This window comes from Trichechus manatus, unplaced genomic scaffold (genome assembly GCF_000243295.1).
Source record: "Trichechus manatus latirostris isolate Lorelei unplaced genomic scaffold, TriManLat1.0 scaffold00209, whole genome shotgun sequence".
NCBI classification, from domain to species: domain Eukaryota; kingdom Metazoa; phylum Chordata; class Mammalia; order Sirenia; family Trichechidae; genus Trichechus; species Trichechus manatus.
Genome location: NW_004444145.1, coordinates 3,104,049 through 3,126,436, shown reverse-complemented (window position 1 = coordinate 3,126,436; position 22,388 = coordinate 3,104,049). Strand labels below are relative to the sequence as shown.

Genomic DNA, 22,388 nt, shown 5'->3' with positions numbered 1-22,388 from the left:
TCCTTCTCCAGGGACTGGTCCCTCCTGATAACATGTCCAAAGTATGTGAGACAAAGTCTCACCATCCTCGCTTCTAATGAGCATTCTGGCTGTATTTCTTCCAACACAGATTTGTTTGTTCTTCTGGCAGTCCATGGTATATTCAATATTCTTCGCCAACACCATAATTCAAAGGCATCAATTCTTCTTTAGGCTTCCTTATTCACTGTCCAGCTTTCACATGCATATGAAGTGACTGAAAACATAATCGCTTGGGTCAGGTGCACCTTAGTCCTTAGAGTGACATCTTTGCTGTTTAACACTTTAAAGAGATCTTCTGCAGCAGATTTGCCCAATACAATGCATCGTCTGATTTCTTGACTACTGCTTCCATGAGTGTTGATTGTGGATCCAAGTAAAACGAAATCCTTCACAAGTTCAATATTATCTCCATTTATCATGATAAAAAGATAAATTAAAACAGAATACTAAAAAATATTCAAGTAACCCAAAAGAAAAGAGAAACGAGGAAAACAAAATAGAGGGAACATTGTATTTAATGCAAGTTTCTGGTAGGCAGCATATAGATATATCCTTTTTATTTTATTTTTTAATCCATTCTGTAGATTTAATTCATATATGTAGATTAAAAGAAGAAGGATGCTAAGAACAATATGGCAACCTGGAATGGATCCTGGAACAGAAAACAGGCATTAGTGGAAAAGTTGGTGAAATCTGAATAAAGTCTATAGTTTATTTCATAGATATTGTGCCAGTATTAATTTCTTAGTTTTGATAAATGTCTCATGGTTATTCAAGATGTTAACAGTAGGGGAAGCCAGGTGAAGGGCATATTGGAATTCTCCGTACTATCTCTGAACACTTCTATAAATCTAAAGTTATTTCAAAATAAAAAGTTTTTTAAAAAAGTAAAAAGAGTGTAAAATATATACCATAAAAACATGAATCAATGGAAAGCTGGAGTAGCTATATTAATATCTGACAAAGTAGATTTCAAAGCAAGGAAAATTACCAAGGATAAAGAGGGATATTATATAATGCTAGAAGGATCAATTCACTAAAAGATGTAACAACTGTAAATGTATATATATCTAACAAAAGAGCCTCAAAATATATAAAGCAAAACTCACAGAACTAAGGAGAGAAATAGACAAATCCACAATTAAAGCTGGAGACTTCAACATTCCTCTCTCAGTAATTAATAGAATAAGAAGACAGAAAATAATCAAGGATATAGAAAAACTTAACAAAAGCATCAACCAACTGGATCTAACTGACATCTAGAGAACATCCCACCCAACAACAGCAGAATATACAGTCTTTTCAAGTGCACACAGAACATTCACCAAGATAGATCATATCCTGAGTCATAAAACAAACCTTAACAAATATAAAAGTATGGAAATCATACAAAGTGTGTTCTCTGACCAAAATGAATTAAACTAGAAATAAATAGAAGAAAAGTAAGTGGAAATTCTCCCAGTGTTCCAAATACTCCAAACAACACCCTTCTGAATAATCTATGGGTTGAAGAGGAAGCCTGAAGGGAAATAAATAAGATGCAGCCAATGGCATGTTTAGAGGAAATTTACAGCATTAAAAACTTGTATTAGAAAAGAAGAAAGATCTCAAATTAACAATTTAAGCTTCCACTTTAAAAAACTAGAAAAAGAACAGCAAATTAACTGAAAGAAAGCAGAAGAAAAAAAAAGGGAAGAACAAAAATCAATTAAATTGAAAAACAGAAAAACTTAGAAAAATCAATAAAATCAAAGCTAAGTCTTTGAAAAGCTCAATAAAATTTATAAACTTCTAGACAAAAAAAAAAAGTGAATACACAAATTATCAACATCACAAATGAAAAAGGGGATATCTCTATGGATCCCACCGACAGTGAAAGGATAACCAGGCAATACTGTAACAAATTTATGCCCATATATCTGACAACTTAGATGAAATGGATCAATTCCTTTAAAGCCACAAAGTACCAAAACTCAGCCAGGAAGAAATAGATAATCTGAATTGCCCCGTATCTATTAAGAAATTTAATCTGTAATTAAAAATATCTGTACAAAGAAAACCTCAGGCTCAGGTGGTTTCACTGGAGAACTCTATCAAACACTTAGCGAAGAAATTCTATAAAATCTCTTCCAGAAAACAGAAAAGGAAACGCTTCCTAATTTCCTCATTTATTTTATAAGGTCAGCATTATCTTGATACCAAAACTATACAGAGACAGTACAAAAAAGAAAAAAAAATACAGATCAATATCCTCAGGAAAATTGATGCAAAAACGCTCAACAAACTATTAGCAAAACAAATTCAGTAGTATAAAATAATAACATATCACAACTTTTATGGATTGAACTGTGTCCCCAAAAAATAGATATCGTAAATCCTAACCTCTATGCCTGTGGTTATAATCCCATTTGGGAATGGGTTGTCTTTGTTATGTTAATAAGGTAGGATTAGTATAGAGTGTGTCTTGAGTCAGTCTCTTACAAAATATAAAAGGAGCAAATTAAGGAAGCAGACATGGGCTAAGATAGATGCCAAGACACATAGAGCTCTCCAAGGAACCAGGAAGCAGAAGCTGAAGAGACAAGGACCTTCCTCCAGACCAACAGAGAGAGAAAGCCTCCCCCTAGAGCTGGTGCTCTGAATTCAGACTTCTAGCCTCCTCAACTGTGAGAAACTAAATCTCTATTTGTTAAAGCCATCCACTTGTGGTATTTCTGTCACAGGAGCACTAGATAACTAAGTCAACTACCAATAGGTGTTTACCCCAGGAATGCAAGGATGGTTCAATATTTGAAAATTAATATTTGAAATATTTGAAAATTCAATGTTTGAAAATCAATGTAATCTATTGTATTAACAGACTAAAGAAGAAAAATCACACGATCATATCAACTGATGCAGAAAAAGCATCTAACAAAATTCAACATCCATTCTGATCGAATGTTCAGCAAACTAGAAATAAAACTTACTCAACCAGGTAAAGGGCATCTACAAAATAAGTGAGTTTAAGCAGGTAGTAGCATACAAGTTTAACATACAAAAACCCATCGTATTTCTGCATACTAGCAGAAATTAGAAACAAATTTTTAAAAATTTATAATAGTTCAACAAAATACTTAGGTATTAATCTAACAAAACATGTGCAGGATCTATATGCTAAAAACCACAAAATGCTGATGAAAAAAATAAAAAATGACCAAAATAAATACAATCATGTGCCACATAATGTCTGTTCGTGCAACGTCCGACTGCCTACGTGTCCATGGTCCCATAATTTTATAACAGAGTTCAGAAATCACAATTGGAGGATGGGACGTAGCAGACATAACACTTAAGAAACACTTTCAAATACATGTGATGTTTTCACGAGCGTCACAAAATAGTGCGTGTGTTAGTTACTACAAAGTATTGTATGTATTTAACTCAAATCTTTAATATAATAGACTTTAGAGCAATCCGTTCTTAACTGCAAGTTGTTCATAAGTCAGACATTCGTAACCCGAGGACTGCCTGTAGATAACGCGGAGTTCGCACAACATCCAAATCACATAATATCCTATTTCACAGAACGTATCGTGGATGTTAAGCGACATATAACAGTAGATGTATTATGTTTACAGATCAGAACATGCAATATAGTTAAGATGTTAATTCTTCCCAGATTGATACACAGATTTAATGCAGTTCCAATCAAAATGCCTGCAGAAGTTTTACAGAAATAGACAAACTGATTGTGAAATTTATACCGAAAGGCAAAGGGACTAGAATGGCCAAAACAATTTCATAAAAGGAAAGATAAAGTTGGAAGACTAACACTATTTAATTTAAAGCTACAATGATCAAGACAGTGTGGTACTGGTGAAGGGACAGACACATCCAACAATGGAACAAAACAGAGAGTCCAGAAATGACCCACATAAATATGACCAAGCAAATTTGACAAAGTTAATTCAATGATGTTAATAATTTCAACAAATGGCAATGGAATAACTAGACATCTATATACAATCAAACAAACAAACTTTATCTAAATCTCAATTTATACAAAAATAAATTCAAATTGATCATAGATCTAAATGTAAAATTTTAAATTATAAAACTTTTAGAAGAAAACATACAAGAACATTGTTATAACCTTGGGTTAGAGAAAGAGTTCTTATACATATAACATCAACAATAGTCAATAAATAAAAAAATTGACAATTGGACTTCATCAAAATTAAAAATGTATCTCTAGACTGGAGAAAGTATGGCCCCCAGACACCCTTTTAGCTCAGTAATGAAGTCCCTCCTGAGGTTCACCCTTCAGCCAAAGATTAGATAAGCCCATAAAACAAAACAAGACTAAAGGGGCACACCAGCCCAGGGGCAAGGAATAGAAGGCAGGAGGGGACAGGAAAGCTGGTAATAGGGAACCCAAGGTCGAGAAAGGAGTGCTGATACGTCATGGGGTTGGTAATCAATGTCACAAAACAATATGTGTACCGTTTAATGAGAAGCTAGTTTGTTCTGTAAACCTTCATCTAAAGTACAATAATTTTTTAAAAAATTTTTTTTTAAATAAAAATGTAGCTCTGCAAAAGACATTGTAAAGAAAATCTATAGATTGGGAGAAAATATGTACAAATCATTTATCTGACAAAAAATTTGTATCCAAATATATGAAGACAAAAAACACCTTCAAAACTCAATAGTAAGACAACAATCAAATTTTTAAAAGGTGAGGGAAGTAAATGATTGAAACAGACACTTCACAAAAAATATTTGCATGCAAACAGATGCTCAACAACATTAGCCACTGTTGTTGCTGTTATGTGCCTTCAAGTTGCTTCTGACTCCTAGCGACCCTAAGTACAACAGAACGAAACAGTGCCTGGTCCTGTGCCATCCTCACAATCGTTGCTATGGTTGAGCCCACTGTTGCAACCACTATGTCAATCCATCTCATTGAGAGTATTCTTCTTTTTCGCTGACCCTCTCTACTATACCAAGAATGATGTCCTTCTCCAGGGACTGGCCTCTCCTGACAACATGTTCAAGGTACGTGAGACGAAGTCTTGCCATCCTTGCTTCTAAGGAGCATTTTGGCTGTACTTCTTCCAAGACAGATTTGTTCATTCTTCTGGCAGTCCATGGTATATTCATTATTCTTCGCCAACACCATAATTCAAATGCACTAATTCTTCTTTGGTCTTCCTTATTTATTGTTCGACTTTCACATGCATATGAGGTAACTGAAAATACCATGGCTTAGGTCAGATGCACCTTAGTCCTCAAAGTGGTATCTTTGCTTTTTAACACTTTAAAGGTCTTTTGCAGCAGACTTGCTCAATGCAATATGTCATTGGATCTCATGACTACTGCTTCCATGGGCAATGACTGTGGAACCAAGTAAAATGAAATCCTTGACAACTTCAATCTTTTCTCCGTTTATCATGATGTTGCTTATTGGTCCAGTTGTGAGGATTTTTGTTTTCTTTAGATTGAGGTGTAATCCATACTGAAGGCTGTAATCTTTGATCTTCATCAGTAAGTGCTTCAAATCCGCTTTGCCTTCAGCAAGCAAGGTTGTGTCATCCCACGTATTACAGGTTGTAGAACAGGTCCTCCACCAATCCGGATACTGCGTTCTTCTTCATATAGTCCAGCTTCTCATATTATTTGCTCAGCATACAGATTGAATAAGTATGGTGAAAGGATACAACCCTGATGCACACCTTTTCTGAATTTAAACCACACAGTATCCCCTTGTTCTGTTCGAACGACTGCCTCTTAGTCTATGTACAGGTTCCTCATGAGCACTATTAAGTGTTCTGGAATTCCCATTCTTGGCAACGTTATCCATAATTCATTATGATCCCACACAGTCGAATATCTTTGCACAGTCAATAAAACACAGGTAAACATCTTTCTGGTATTCTCTGCATTCAGCCAAGGTCCATCTGACATCAGCAGTGATATCCCTCGTTCCACATCCTTTTCTGAATCAGGCTTCAATTTCTGGCAGTTCCCTGTCGATGTACTCCTGCAACTGCTTTTGAATTATCTTCAGCAAAATTTTAGTTGTGTGTGATATTAATGATATTGTTCAATAATTTCTGCATTCAGTTGGATCACCTTTCTTTGAATTGGGCACAAATATGGATCTCTTCCCGTCAGTTGGCCAGGTAGCTGTCTTCCAAATTTCTTGGCACAGACAAGCGAGCACTTCCAGTGCTGCACCTGTTTGTTGAAACATCTCAACTGGTATTCCGTCAATTCCTGGGGCCTTGTTTTGTGCCAATGCCTTCATTGCAGCTTGGATTTCTTCCTTCAATACCATAGGTTCTTGATCATATGCTATCCACTGAAATGGCTGAATGTCGACCAATTCTTTTTGGTACAGTGACTCTGTGTATTCTATCTTCTTTTGATGCTTCCTACATCATTCAATATTTTGCCCATAGAATCCTTCAATACTGCAACTCAAGGCTTGAATATTTTCTTCAGTTCTTTCAGCTTGAGAAATGCCAAGCATGTTCTTCCCTTCCAGGTCTTTGCACATACCATTATAATACTTTACTTTGTCTTCTTGAGCTGCCCTTTGAAATTGTCTTAGTCATCTAGTGCTGCTATAACAGAAATACCACAGGTGGATGGTTTTAACAAAAAGAAGTTTATTTCCTTACAGTGAAGTAGGCTAAAAGCCCAAATTCAGGGTGTCAGATCCGGGAGAATTCTTTCTCTCTCCGTTGGCCCTCTCATCAATGTTCCCTCGGACTAGGAGCTTCTCCATGCAGGGACCCTGGGTCCAAAGGACACGCTCTGCTCCTGGCAATGCTTTCGCGGTGGTTTGAGGTCCCCCGTCTCTCTGCTCACTCCTCTCTTTTGTATCTCAAGAGATTGCCTCAGGACACAATCCAATCTTGTAGACTGAGTCCTGCCTTACTAACACAACTGCTGCCCATCCTCCCTAATTAACATCATAGAGGCAGGATTTACAACATATAGGAAAATCACACAATACCAGGAATCGTGGCCCAGGCAAATTGATACACACATTTTTGGGGGGACATAATTCAATCCATGACAGAAATCTTTTGTTCAGCTCTTTTACTTCATCATTTCTTCCATTTGCTTTAACTACTCAACCTTCAAGAGCAACTTTCAGAGTCTCTTCTGACATCCATTTTGGTCTTATCTTTCTTTCCTGTCTTTTTAATGACCTTTTGCTTTCTTCATGTATGATGTCCTTGACCTCATCCCACAACTCACCTGGTCTTCAATCATTAGTCTTCAATGCATCAAATCTATTCTTGAGATGGTCTCTAAATTCAGGTAGAAATACTCAAGGTCATAGTTTGGCTCTCATGGACTTATTTTAATTTTCTTCAGCTTCAACTAGAACTTGTATGTGAGCAATTGATGATCTGTTCCACCTTCGACCCCTGGCCTTGTTCTTACTGATGATATTGAGCTTCTCCATCATCTCTTTCCACAGATGTAGTCGACTGGATTCCTGTGCATCCAATCACGAGGTCACATGTATAGTTGCTGTTTATTTTGTTGAAGAAAGGTGCAATGAATAGGTCATTGGTCTTGCAAAATTCTATCCTGTGATCTCTGGTGTTGTTTCTATCTCCAAGGCCATATTTCCAACTACTGATCCTTCATTGTTTCCAAATTTCACATTCTAATCACCAGTAATTATCAATGCATGTTGACTGCATATTTGATCAATTTCAGACTGCAGAAGTTGGTAAAAATCTTCAATTTTTTCATCTTTGGCCTTAGCGGTTGATGCATAAATGTGAATAATAGTCGAATTAACTGGTCTTCCTTGTAGGCATATGGATATTATCCCATCATTGACAGCACTGTACTTCAGGACAGATCTTGAAATGTTCTTTTAGACGATGAATGCGACACTGTTCCTCTTTAATTTGTCATTCTTGGCATAGTAGACCATATGACTGTCTGATTCAAAATGGCCAACACCAGTCCATTTCAATTCACTAATGCCTAGTATAACTATTCGCAAGCCTTTCATTTCATTTTTGGCAACTTCCAGTTTTCCTAGATTCATACTTCATACATTCCACGTTCCAGTTATTAATGGATGTTTCCAGCTGTTTCTTCTCATTTTGAGTTGTGCCACATCAGCAAATGAAGGTCCTGAAAGCTTTACTCCATCCACGTCATTAAGGTCAACTCTATTTTGAGGAGGCAGCTCTTCCCCAGTCATATTTTGAGCGCATTCCAACTGGAGGGGTTCATCTTCTGACACTGTATCAGACAGTGTTCCGCTGCTATTCATACGGTTTTCACTGGCCAATTTTTTAGAACTAGATTGCAAGGCCCTCCTTCCTAGTCTGTCTTAGTCTGGAAGTTCCACTGAGACCTGTCCACCATGGGTTACCCTGCTGGTATCTGAAATACCAGTGGCATAACTTCCAGCATCACAGCAACACACAAGCCACTGCAGTACAACAAACCGGCAGATGAGTGAGTGGTGGTATTAGCTATTAAAAATCCCACTGCCATCAAGTGGATTCTGACTCACACTGACCCTACAGGACAGAGCAGGCTGCTCCACAGGGTTTCCAAGAAGTAGCTGGTAGATTTGAACTGCCGACCCTTTGGTTAGCCACCACAGCTCTTAACCAATGCGCCACCAGGGCTTCATCAGGGGAATGTAAATTAAAACCACAATGGGATAACACTACATACTACTAAAATGGCTAAAAAAGAAATCTGACAATACCAAGTGCTGATGAAGATACAGAGCAACTCAAACTCTCATATATTCTGGTATGGTATGCAAAATGATATACCATTCTGGAAAAATAGTTTGGCAGTTTCTTATAAAGTTAAACATACACTTACCATATTAAGCAGCAATCCCACTCTTCGGGATTACCCTTCAGAAATGTAAACTTAGGTTCACACAAAAACCTGTACATTGATGTTTATAGCAGCTCTATTCATAATTGCCAGAAACCAAATACATTCCAAAAGTGTTATGCTGAGTGAAGAAGCCAGTCTCAAAAGATTATATATGGTAGTATGGTCCCATTTATATGACATTCTAGAAAAAGTAAAACCACAGGAATAGAGAATAGATCAGAGGTTACCAAAGGTTAGGAAATAGGGGGAGTCTGACTACAAAGGGGCAGCACAAGAAAGTTTTTTGAGGTGATGGAACTGTTCTGTATCCTGATTGTGCTAGTGGTTACATGAATCTATGCATGTGTTAAAATTCATAGACCTATACACCAAAAAATTTCAATTTTACTGTTTACAAATTTTAAAAAATAAAATGTAACCAAAACTTTTTTTTTAATTTTTAAAGGAAAAATAAATATTTGTCATTCATGAGCTAGAATTTCAAAGGCTTTTGAAATATTAATTTCATTGTACTTATTCTTGCGATGGAAACAGCACCCTATTTAGCTACAGGAACACTGTCCCAGGGGCATTGTGCTTTGGCCCAAAGCTACGTCTAGAATGCAAGGGTTCTGACACCTAAATTTTGGCTGTTAAAAACATCAGATACCCTCTTGCTCAGACTTCGGAAAAGCACCTGTACTTTGAATTCTACAGATCCACTGGACTTTTACTATACCCCCGAAGTCAGCACTCAATTCTTACAAATAAGAGTACTAACTAGGTTCTGTGATTAAACAACAGAAGGAAAAACAACTGGAAAGAGCTGACAACTCAACATCTACAAACAGAAGCAGTGCCTCCAAAGGGCTGATGGGTTCTGGAATCCTGGCTAAAAGTGATGTGGACACTTTCTTCACTTTCTGGATCTTAGTTATCTAGTGCTGCTGTAACAGAAATACCACAAGTTGATGGCTTTAAAAAGAGAAACAAATTCTCTCCCAGTCTGGGAGGCTGAAGTCCAAATTCAGTGAGCCAGCTCTAGGGGAAGGATTTTTCTCTCTGTTGGCTCTGGGGGAAGGTCCTCATTATCAATCTTCCCTTGGGTCTAGGAGCTTCTCAGTGCAGGGACCCCAGGTTCAAAGGGCATATCTGCTCCCAACGCTTCTTTCTTGGTGGCATGAGGTCCCACTCCTCTCCGCTCGATCCTTTTATATCTCAAAAGAGACTGACTCAAGATACAACCTCATCCTGTACATTGAGTCCTGCCTTATTGACATAACTGCCCCTAATCCTGTCTCATTACCATAGCAGTTAAGATTTACAACACACAGGATAATCACATCAGATCACAAAATGGTGGACAACCATACAATACTGGGAACCACAGCCTAGCCAAGGTGATACACATTTTGGGGTGACACAATTCAATTCATAACACTGGGGATGATTTTTTTTCCTTGAGATTTTGCAACAGATTGCACTGAGTGATAAATGCATTACTCTTAAAAAACAAACAAAAAACCTTTCTCTGAGCACTACTCTGAGCAAAGGTAGAACTCCAGAGCAGAGTCCACGTAGGGTACCTAAGTCAGTTCCTCTTATGGATTGAATTGTGTCCCCAAAAAATATGTGTTGTAAATCCTAACCTCTATGCCTGCAGTATATATAATCCCATTTGGGAATGGGTTGTCTTTGTTATGTTAATGAGACAGGATTAATGTAGGGTGTCTTGAGTCAATTTCTTTTGAGATATAAAAGAAATTAAACAAGCAAGCGAATGAGCAGAGATGGGGTAGGATAGTTGCCAAGATACAGAAAGCAGAAGCTGAAAAGACAAGGATCTTCCCTTCAGAGCCAAGAGAGAAAGAAAGCACCCTGAATTTGGACTTCTAGCCTCCTAAACTTCGACAAAATAAATTTCTGTTTGTTAAAGCCACCCACTGTGGTATTTCTGTTATAGCAGCACTAGATAACTAAGACAATTTTCCTGTATGGTTGCTATGCCTCACCACTGGAGACCAGCAAGGTGGCCTGCTGAGGAGTGGGAGGTAAAACTCCTACAACCTACAACGGACAATTAAACCAAAAACTTACTAATGGTCAGGAAGGAGCATACGGCTAGGAACAAAGCACATCAACCCCCAAGGGTCAGGCTGAATATAATCTAATTAAAATAAAAAATGCAAAACATTCAGATCTAATTAATAGTAAGCCTTTGATACTCACTCATCAAAGACAAACATGGGCTTATTTTCTTTGACCTATAAAGCTTCTGAGCAATTTCTACTGCCAAGAGTCTACACTCAGATCCTAAGACAAAAGAAGTCTTACCCTCTTTGGGCACTGATGGCTAAAATTTCCTGTATGGGAGGGGGGAGGCATTGTTGGGGGGGAATACTTTGTGAGGTAAGTGAAATGCTCATTTGCTATGCAAATATGATTATTCTACTTTGTTTCCCTATTACACTTAATCACTCCACGCGTGCATTTAGCAAAACCTTTCTTGGGTTTTACAACCATCTTCCCTCCACTTTTCTAGAGACATGGAAAAAGTATTACAAAAAGAAGAAAACTGAAAAAATAAGAAAAATCTATGAATCTACTAAAATATTACTTGCACTAGAATATCCAGATTAATAAAACAAATTGCCATTATTCAGGTAAGTGATCTTTATGAACTTTCCTAATCCCAGGCTACTTTCAGAATACCTTCCCAAAGGGCTGTTGTCTGCAACAGTTCTTAATCACTGTTACTTTGAGCATTCAAACTAAGAGGCAGGTACCACCTTACAATGTGATTGCGCAGAGAACCTCCTAATGGGATTACTGTAAGGATGCTTTGCATTCCTAAATAGAGTGCTAAATTTATTAACATCTTGTACATGAACTCTGCCTGCTCTACTGATTACACAGCAAACCATGGGGACTTCTGCCAACTGTCTGAGTGCAAACTGTGGTAAATGTAATGGAATCTGCAAAAACTCAGTAACTTGAGTGGTGAGAAGGAAAATAGTTTTAACAAATTAAATGAGGTTTTTTTACTGCATTAAATCACATTTCTGATTCTTCTCTCTAGGTGTAGCCTGCTATTTTGCATGTATATGCTCTGATGTTTCAATTACCCTTTATTTCTTTATTCAAAGACCTTTACTAACTAGGAAAGACAGGAACAGAATCCAAATTCCCTGAGCCCAGTCTTTGCTCTAAATTACCACTGTACCGTGAAGTCATGAAACTGAAGCTGCATAAGGACCCACTGGCCACTGTCTCCTATCCCAGCCACACCAAGGAAGTTCACACAAGCCAAGTCTGGTATTTCATATCCACAGCCCAAGACTGGGTACCCTGAATAGAAAGCAATAGCACTGGCTGATAAAGCCCTTTCCTCTTTCTCTCTGTTTTCGCCCATTAATTAGAATCCTTTCAGTTGCAATTTAATTCAGCCCACAATTTCAAATACCGTGGTTCTCATGAAGTATATGGAATATAAGCAAATGGTCAAAGAAAGAAATCCACTGAGCTTCAGTAAGGACAAAATAGTTATCCATCAGGTCTATGAAAAGGTGCATAATTCTTGTATATTCATCAAACTGAAGATTAGTGGAGAATATCAAGGAGAAAAACAACAAATTGTCTATAGCTGGATAGAATGAAAGACTCCAAAATAAGAAAAGAAACAGACAAAACAAAGGTTAAGCAATCTTTACCACTGAGAGAGTATAGAAGATAAAGAAGTTCAAAAGATTTAGCCTTTCTGTAAGGAAATAACATTAGAAGCACAAGGGGGGAAACCCCTCTGCAAATACAGGATTGGAAAAATAGGAATAAAGATAGCTTGCTACTCAAAATGCTCCGGACTAGACTGCCCATATGTATTACAGAACATACTTCTGCAGATTTTTTAAATAGTAAATTCTCTTTCTAAACTTTACAACAGCAAAATAATCTTTACTCTCTCTCCCCGTCCCCCATGACTTTCAAGTCATTCACCAAGTCCTACTGATTCTTCCTAAGAATTATATCTTGTATTAGAAGAATGTCACTTAAACACACCCAGCAGTGTGACACACGTATACATAAAATTTTATTCATTTCCTTCGTTTCCAACCTAATCACCACTACTGTACTCCAAGCCTTCATCACCACAGAGCTAAGCCAAATCAATAGCCAACCAACTGGATGCCCATTCCTTGCTCCATTCCATGCTGTTCACTGCTGCTCAGCCTTCCTAAAACACTACAGCACGGCTTTGATCACGTGTACTCCCTCAAAAATCTTCTATGTTCTCCATTATCTCAAACGATAAATGCAACTGCAAAAAGTCCTTAATGTCTGGCCAACTCTGTCTTTGCAACTTATCTATCACTGCGGGATTCAACCCCAGTCAAACTGGTTTGTTCAGTGTTCCCTAAATACACTTTGTACATTCTCACCTCCTCACTTTGGCTCACACTGTTCTACACACCCGTTCTGTAAAGCCCAGCTCAAATCATACTCCTTCCATCAACCTGTCTCCGATCATACCAGCTTGAAGCTCTCTCTTTTCTAAAAAATCAATTCATTTGGTGATTAAACCATTTTCAGTCGTTATCAGGAACCATTAGGAAAACTTGGCTTATTCAACATTTTTGTTTATGACTTATCTCACCAAATGGAAAACTCCTAGAACATAAAGTCTACCTTTTGTATACCTCTCAATGCCTGTTGTAGTACCTCACCCTCATTTGCTACTCACTAAATAACTGTCAATTGGTGTGGTCAGGATAGGCAGTTTACAGTTCCCCATAGAAAACAATGGACCAACAGCTCTCAAGGCCACATGTTCCTCTACACTTATTTTTCATAGGTAATTCTCTAATGGAAACCCTAAAAAGCAATGTAGTTAGTAGAAAAGGGCTTTGGCCCAAACTAACTTTTTACATTAAATAAGCCAAGAAAATGAATATAAATTTCACTAAGAAAAAATAAAACATAGAGGGATTATGCATACCATAAAGATAAAACCAAACCCATTGCCATCAAGTCGATTCCAACTCACAGCAATCCTAGAGGACACAGCAGACCCGCCCCATAGGGTTTCCAAGGCTGTAAATCTTTACAAAAGCAGATGGCCACATCTTTCTCCTGCAAAGCGGCTAGTGGGTTCAAATCACTGAACTTTAGGTTAGCAGCGGAGTACTTTAACCACTGCGCCACCAGGGATCCTCCACAAAGATAAGGGGGAATTAATTGATCTAAGATGATCTAGAATGTAAGTTCTAATCCCCAAACTATTTTAGCTGTCCTCCTTAAAAGACAATGGAAATATCTGAAGGGGTGGGATGAACTATGCGTGTGTACATACATATAGGAAAGCATACAAAAAGTATGAGTAACAGTAGTTGCCTTTATGAAGTGCATACTGGGTGACTGGGAGACGGTAAAGGAAGGCTTAACTTTGAACTTTTTGATTTTTTAGTTCTGTGCCCCTGCCAATTATTCAAACAAATAAATGTATAAGGCATATTTTAAGACATAGAATGGGATACCTTCAACAGAGCCTTTTGAGAAAATGCTTTTACCTTAAATACTTAAAAATCTGAAGGGAAAAAAAAAGGAAATCAAAGAAGCATTTAAGAATGTTACTAAAAAAAGTTTTTTGTTTTTTTTTTTTGCTATTAAGCAAGAAAACATTTTCCCAATGCAAAGGACAGATAAAGAAAGCAATCTGCAGTAAAGCTCTAGCAGAGCTAGAGATAAAATTCTTTAAAAAAATACCACCACCAACCTTCCTATGGTTCTGTGCCCTATCCAGAAGATCAGGATCTCTAGTTCAGCTGCACACAGTGATCTATCCAAAGGTATCTTTAGAGAGGAAAGAATGCCTTCTCTTAAAATATGAGCAGTTCCTAACGTTCACATCCAAATTCCCTAGTCCATTTTCACTGCCGTCATTCTTCCACTTTCTCTCGCTCTCCCGCTCTGATGATTCCTCACACTCCCAACACTTTCTTCCCCATCACAATACAAACCTTTAAAAATGCCTTATTATCTGCAAGACATCTTTTCTAGAAACAAGGCATTTTGCCCATTTTGCCTCTTTAGTCTTCACCAAAATCCCAGGAAATCCAATGGAGAATTCTGAGGTAAATGAGATTTCTGGGTATCTGACCTCTGAGAAAGTGCTACCAGCCTCATCTGCAGCCTGTCTTAGTCATCTGGTGTTGCTATAACAGAAATATCACAAGTGGATGGCTTTAACAAACAGAAGTTTATTCTCTCACAGTCCAGTAGGCTAGAAGGCCGAACTCAGGGCGCTGGCTCCAGGGGAAGGCTCTCTCTCTTTCGTCTCTGGAGGAAGGTCCTTGTCATCAGTCTTCCCTTGGTCTGGGAGCATCTCAGTGCAGGAACCTCAGGTCCAAAGGATGCATTCTGCTCCCAGCATTGCTTTCTTGGTGGTATGAGATCTCTCTGCTTGCTTCTCTCTTTTATATCTCAAAAGAGATTGGCTTAAGACACTATCTAACCTTGTAGACCTCATCAATACAACTGCCACTAATCCATCTTACTACATCATAGTGATAGGATTTACAACACACAGGGAAATCACATCAGATGACAAAATGGTAGACAAATATACAATACTGGGAATCATGATCTAGCCAAGTTGACAGATATTTTGGGGGGACACAATTCAGTCCATGATACAACGTGCTCAATTTTTCTCAGCAATTTAATAATGCATCAATTCATTTTCATTTAAAAGCAGTTTATTCTGCATCGTGCTAAGACAAAAAAGACACTAGTGAATGTGAAGTAAAAGCCTGTTGTATTATTCTTAAATGAAGAAGAATTCCTCCAGAAATAAGATGCTAACCATATAATAAATTAAGTCTTACATGTTCACAGGGCTATTGCTAGGTAAAACAAAGGAAAAATGCTACTTCACATTGGTTTCCAATGGACACCAAGTCTTTGGAGGCTCAGCCTTCATCTGTACTATTAAAACAAGGAGAGAATAATCGTAGATGAAATATGGCTTTTTTCATTGTTAAAGTACTTGTGATCTCTCCCTTTATCAATCATTACCTAAAAATTAAAGGTAACATTTTAATTTTGACTTTTCCTCCCTTCACAAGTTTATTCTCCGGTGGAAATGCTAAGGATCAGTTAAATACCCAAAACGTAGAGGAAAAAATAAGAAGAAAATAAACGACATGGACAATTCACAACCTAGATAATCTCTCCCTGAATAAATAAGCACTCACTATACTTCTCTAATGTTCTTACTCCCCAGGAACTAAAAAGATTTTGGAGCATAAAAACCACATGAATCAGCTGAACTTGAAAGGAGTCTGTTAATATGTCTTCAGAGGGACTTCGGTACTCTTGATTTCTAGATCCTGGGACAAGCCCAACAACCACAGATACCTCTTCCTACCACCAAAAGTGTGTAAATACAAAAGCGAGCCAAACCTCTCCCCCTCACATGGAACCATCCCACCCCAATCACCACCTTCAGGATGAATAGTGCCTCAGCTGTAATTACAGCCTCTCGGGTTCTGTATTCCATTCTGCTCTTCTGAGAAGGACACACCTCCACACACCCACACCTGAGGAAAATCTTACCTATTATCCTCTTTCACCTTTGCTCTTCTAGCCCAAAAGCCTCCCAGAACTTTTTCAGCTCCAACTCGCATACTTGTCCCAGCACCAATCCCCAGCATACTCTCCTCTTCTCTGAGTCTTACACTAATTTTAGCATTGCATAAACAAAGAAGTCCAGGTGCTAGTGGCCACAATTCCTGTTATGACCTACGTTGGCAATGTGACAGCATTTATGAGCAATCAAGTGTGTGTATTTATGTGCAAGAGAAATGGAGAAGATAAGCAAACACCAAGATATGATGACCTTTTAAAAAGTAGCTAGGGTAGCTTAAGAAGGAAAACAAGTGTGTTACTTCACTGCCTCCTATTTTCATCCATATTCTGTTTATTGATACATCCTCTGTTCATTTACCCTCATTCATCCTTCTCCTTCAAAAGCACTTCTGCTCTCCTTCAGCCTATCCTAGAATTTTTTATTATGCCCACTCACTCAACTATGTTTAGCTACCTAGGATAACGATAATTTCTTAAAATAAAACCAAAATAGTTCACGTTACTTGGTCATATGAACATAAGAATATAACACTACCTAATGGAAAAGAGTTGGAAGCATCAGTCAACTAACCTGAGTACTAGTTTCCAATCTACTATTTAATAGTCCTGTGGTCCTGCACAACTCACTTAATTCTTGGACACTCAAGTTTCCTCAGCTGTAAAAAGGGAATAATATTTGCATTAGCTAATTCAAATAACCAACTGATAGAAGGATTTTTAGAAGTTTGTATAAACAAATACAGAATAATGATTATCAGCCATGAGATCTAAACACATCTTTTCAAATAAAGTAATTCAAAGACTACAGAATAAGAAAATCTAGAATGGTGCTGAAGACAAAAGCAACTCCAAACTTGTACAGTGCCTTACTACAATTCAAAACTCCAGCTCAAGTAAGAATAAAGGTGGGCCTCAGCCTTTGAGCCCATTCCACCTTCAGATCTCAGGCTGCAGCTAAAAACAGCCCAGTTGCCTGCACACTGATGAGTGCCAGAGGTCCTTTTTGGTAAAGAGTCCTATTCTAGTGTAGTTTGGGAATGAAAGAGGAGAGTGTTACTTTGGTAACTGCATTTGCACTGTGCTGGTGAAGGCCAGCCTGGCAACTGTACAGTAAAACTTTTCTCCTTTTAGGCCCACGTCCATCCAGGTCAGGGTACCTGCAGATTCTATCCTCTATGCCATACTGAAGATAAAGAAACCTTCTGCTTTTCAGACTACTGAAATTTAATGTAGTACATATATACTATATCAAATACACATATAAATACAAACTAAGCTGCTAAACCCCTATAAGGAAAGGAGCTAATTAATATTGAGCCCTATGTGTCAGAAACCATAAAAACAGAGATTTCATTTAATCCCTACAAACACCCTGCAAGGTAGGCATTATTACTCCTATTTTTATAGAGAAGAACACTGAAGCTCGGACAGATTAAATAACTTGCCCAAGGTCACAAAGTTAATAAGTAGTAGAGTCAGAATTTGAACCTAGTTTTGTCTAACTGCAAGCCCATACTTCCTGCTTCTGACTTTTTCTTGGCAATGGTGTAACTATGGCAACCTTCTTGGGTCTTCACATTATCTTAATTCCTGACATAGTACTTAACTGTATGTTCTGGTTGTGTCTCTGTAACTTCACAAGGGACAGAGAAAAATTTTCCATCTTCTTTGTCTTTTCTTTTCCTGCATTTACTTTCCATTCCTGTAAAAATTATGTTGGGTTTTTTTTGTTGTTGTTGTTGTTGTTTTAGGTTAAATCACTGGGCTAGACCTAATAATCTGCTTGCCATACATTTCAGCAATAACTAAATCTAAAAGATGAAGGTTCTGTTTCTGTCCTTTAACACTTTAATAGCTACAGTTTTGAGCATGGTAGTATGTTTTAAGATGGTTTTTGCCATTTTAAAAAATCATTAGTGCCTAGCATGATGCTTTACACAAGTAGGTGCAAAGTGATACTATTTGTTGATTCAGTGATTGAGAAAAGTTGTTTTTTTTTTAATTTCACTAGTTAAGTTGCTAAATTTAAATTTTATGAATTCAATTTATGGAGTCCAATTCTATAAATGAATTCTTTCACATTAAAGATAGATGCTTTGGAAAATTTTTTTAAAGGATTAAGAAAAAAGTAAATGGAAGCACAACAATCTAATGTTTAAGACCCCAAATGATTAACTAGTAGACTATGAGCTTAAGAGTTTAAAAGGCTCAGTTTAAAAATACTGTCTTTCTGAATAACTTGTTCCAAGTGCTTCTTGTCGTCTCCATGGCAAAAAAAGACTGAATAAATACAACAAAACATGAACAACTGCTTTGCTTAGGATGATAATACTAAGGATGACTCCCTCTGTTTTTATATATATTAAAATTTTTCTGCAGTACATATGTGTTATTTTTATAATTATGGTAACTGATCTCACAGTAAACTTTGTCATTTTTAACACTTTCTATACAGTGTGGGTTTAAATCACACCTTGTTAGATATAATCTATAGAAACTGAACATTGATTAATTCATGCATGTGCCTTCCAGAACAATTTGTTCCATAATATCAGTACCTTAAAGATAATTATTTGTCTTTCCACCCCTGGAATGTTTTTCTTGCTTTAGGTGGGCATGTCTCTTTGTATTCTCTTCAAGCAGATGTGGGTTTCTTGTGTAATCTCTACAGAACATTGATTCTCAACCTTTCCCTGGTAACTATCACAAGAATGACATTTGCCCCTGGTAGAGCCCCAATTTATATGTCTTTTAACTTCACGTATGTTCCCTTTTCAAGGAGATTAAAGTGCTTCAATCACAGTGCAACCCAAATGGAACGAGCTGTCTTATGTGGTAGTGAGTTTCCTATCTATAGAAATATTCAAAGCAGAGATCTCCCATAAAAGGGATTCCTGTGCTGGATGGGTGGTTGTACAAGCTGAAATTTATAGCCCCCTTCCTAGTCTATGATTTTAAAATAAATTTTTTGACAAATCTACTTTCATGATACAATGGATCACACACTGGCCTCTGTTGTACAAGCCTCTTTCCCAGCTCACTATTCAAATCAACCCAAGGAAGATGCTCTTCTGATCCAGCTTAACTTAGTGAGCTATCTAATTATAATTACTTCTTGTGGAGAACAAATTCCCGTAATATTATCAGTTTCCTGCTATTTGAAGTTACTGAAATGTGCTGAAATAATGCAGTCAGCAAAATGTCATTGTATGACTTACTTGCAGTCTGTAAAACATTGTCTCCGTGAGGGACAGCCAAAATGAAGTTATGTAGGAGTAATAAAATATGATAACTAGGCCTTTAACCTCAAGTACAAACCCAGGTGCACATGCACACGCACACACATCCATCTGCTGGTAACAAAAACAAAGAAAAACCCAAATCAAGTCCAGTAAGCGAGCACCTCACCACAGGGCTGATGGGGAACTGTCCTTTCAGCACCACAGCCAGAAACCCTAGTACAAGCCTAAGCACAGGCATCCAAAGCCGGGCCACGAGAAAATTTTGCAAAGAAATTTTGCCAAGGGTCCTACACGGAAAGCAACAAACAATTGTGTGGTTGTTTTTAAGTATGCTATATTCCACTTCATCAGCCTCTATTAACTTAAAATAAAATCTCCCAAATATTTTGTTAAAAATTGACAAAAACCCAAATCAGAACCAAAGACATTAAGTCAGCCTCTCAAACTGAACCTAAGAAACCAATAACTGGCCTGCATCATCAAGATTTGCTTTGCAATACCCACCACTAAGAAACATAGCATTTTTATATAAACTCTGAATCAGATGTTCAGAGAACACAGAACATGCTTGCAGCCCTCTCCAAGGAGAGCTTTAATTTCTAGGACAGAGAATGCTCGCTGCACACCAAACCATCACTACCACCTCCCTCCCAAGCAATCAAATCCTCTTTCAGGGAGAATTGAAGGCCTTATGGGTCATGAGTTCCAAAGAAAAAACGCTGCAGTATTTCAAGAACCAGGTTATAGGCAATGTGCTTTCAGCATTTTTAAGTCTTATTCTCCCAAGATTCCGGACAGGATAGTACCGGGTGGTAATGTTATCCAGCCATTTGCATTACACATCAAAAAAAATTTTTTTTATGAGACGGGGTAGAGCCCCGTTCATATCTGCTAATGCACGTGGAGAAAAGAGAAGTACAGAGATTGTAAGACAGTGAAAAAGCCTACCACACCTGGAATCTTCCTTGGAAAGCTAAAATATCCCCCAGCCCTAACACACAGTTAACTCTCTAGAGGCTCTCCAGGTTCAAACTTGAGAAAACAGTTATAAAAAAAACCTCTCTCCCTTTGCCCCCAAAGCCCTCACCCACACTTACTGCTTCATCCCCACTTCTCTGGTGCCCACTGTGCATTAAAAACAGTTCTCCTGTGTTGTAAGGCTTCATTCATGCTAATTATTTCTCCCCCCTCTGAATTTAGCCAGATGTAATTGCAAAGTTTCTTCTATTCCCCCCACCTCCCAAAAAACAGATGACATCCTTTTATTATGAATACTGATGCGGAATCTTGGAACCTCCGGATCGAAAATGTATTCTCTCGTGCTTCAAAAACTGCAGTGTAAGTGAGGAAGAGGGCATAGGGTGGAGAAGTTGGAAGGAATGCATGGTTTGAAGAATTATATTTATCAGGCTGAAAAACGATTCCCACTCCACCCCTCCTCAAAGCTAGGGCCCCTGTAGGGGTCCCAAAGCCCTCGCTAACCCCCCGGAAAGTTAACTGCCAAGTCTCCACCGGTGGTTGCTGCTGGCATTGAGGGGAGGGAGCAGAGCTCTTAAGCAAAATGCAGAGGCTTTGCGGTCCCCCAAGATTCCAAGAGAGAACTAGAGAGGAGGGGTCTAAGCCTGTGGAGCTGGACAAAGAGTCCTGTAACCTCAACGCTAACAAGAAGCCCAGGGTGCTGCTGCTGCTGGTAAGATGGGGGAGGGAAGGGAGAGAGGAGGAGGGGAACAAGCTCTGCATCGGGTGGCGTAGGGGCGGGGGTGGGGGAAGGGGGTATTCTGAAAGTGATGTACTCTATATGCAGGAATCCTAGCCTGCCGAGGAAGGTCCCGGGGGGCCCCCAACACAGCCCCCGAGCATCCTGTTGGGCGGCAGACGGACGCATCCAAGGACAGGACGGAGGGATTCCTGGTTGCCCAAAGAACCCAGAAGCCCCTGGCTTCTGCAGTTGCTAACAATTTGGAGCCGAATGAAGAAGGATGCAGTAAGACGTGGGGGAGGAGGAAGAGCTGACGGGCTGCTGTAGGAACATCCTGACAGCGCTGCCCTTCCCGATGCAGCCCAGCTAGGGGCCCCTCTGCACTGGGGGCTGGGTTGGGGGTTGCACCACGGAAGGGGTGCCGAGGCCAGGCCCGTGCCCCCCAATGTAGTCGAAAGACTAAGAAAGCGAGGATGTACACGGGATGGGGGCTGGTGGTCCTTAATTCTCCTAAAGAATCCCCGATAAACAGGTAGAGGGAATCAAGACTTCCAAACACCTGTCCAAAACAGGGAAGGCAGAAACACGATGGCCCTCTGAGCCCCGCCGCGCACTCTGCAGCAAAGCCCCTGACTAGAGGTGGGCGAGACCCGCTCACGGGTCCTGGGGCGAGAAGGGGAATCCGGCAGGCAAGGAGCAGCGCCGGGACAGGAGCTCTGGGGTGACTTACGGCAGCTGCGGCGAGGAAGGCAGCGGCGGCGGCCCTAACGCGGGGCCCGGGAGGTGCAGCCGGACTGCAGAGGCACCGGGGCTGCGGCGGGCGGGACTGCGGTGGGCGCCATCTTGGAGCCCTCCCCGCGCCCGCCTCCCGCGCCGCCCGAGTCCTTGCATAATTGATGACTCGCGCCCGCCGCGCG

At 39.1% G+C, this 22,388-nt stretch overlaps 1 protein-coding gene across 3 annotated transcripts in view; it reads right to left on the bottom strand.

Annotated features, from left to right (window-relative positions):
* Positions 1-22,325, bottom strand: part of SCN8A (sodium voltage-gated channel alpha subunit 8) — a 228,317-nt gene extending 205,992 nt beyond the window's left edge. For all 3 annotated transcript variants that reach the window (XM_004388346.1, XM_004388347.1, XM_004388345.2), the window contains exon 1: positions 22,202-22,325. The gene's annotated coding sequence lies outside the window, so the exon portion shown is untranslated. The remainder of the gene's footprint in view (positions 1-22,201) is intronic.
* Positions 22,326-22,388: the final 63 nt, after the last annotated feature.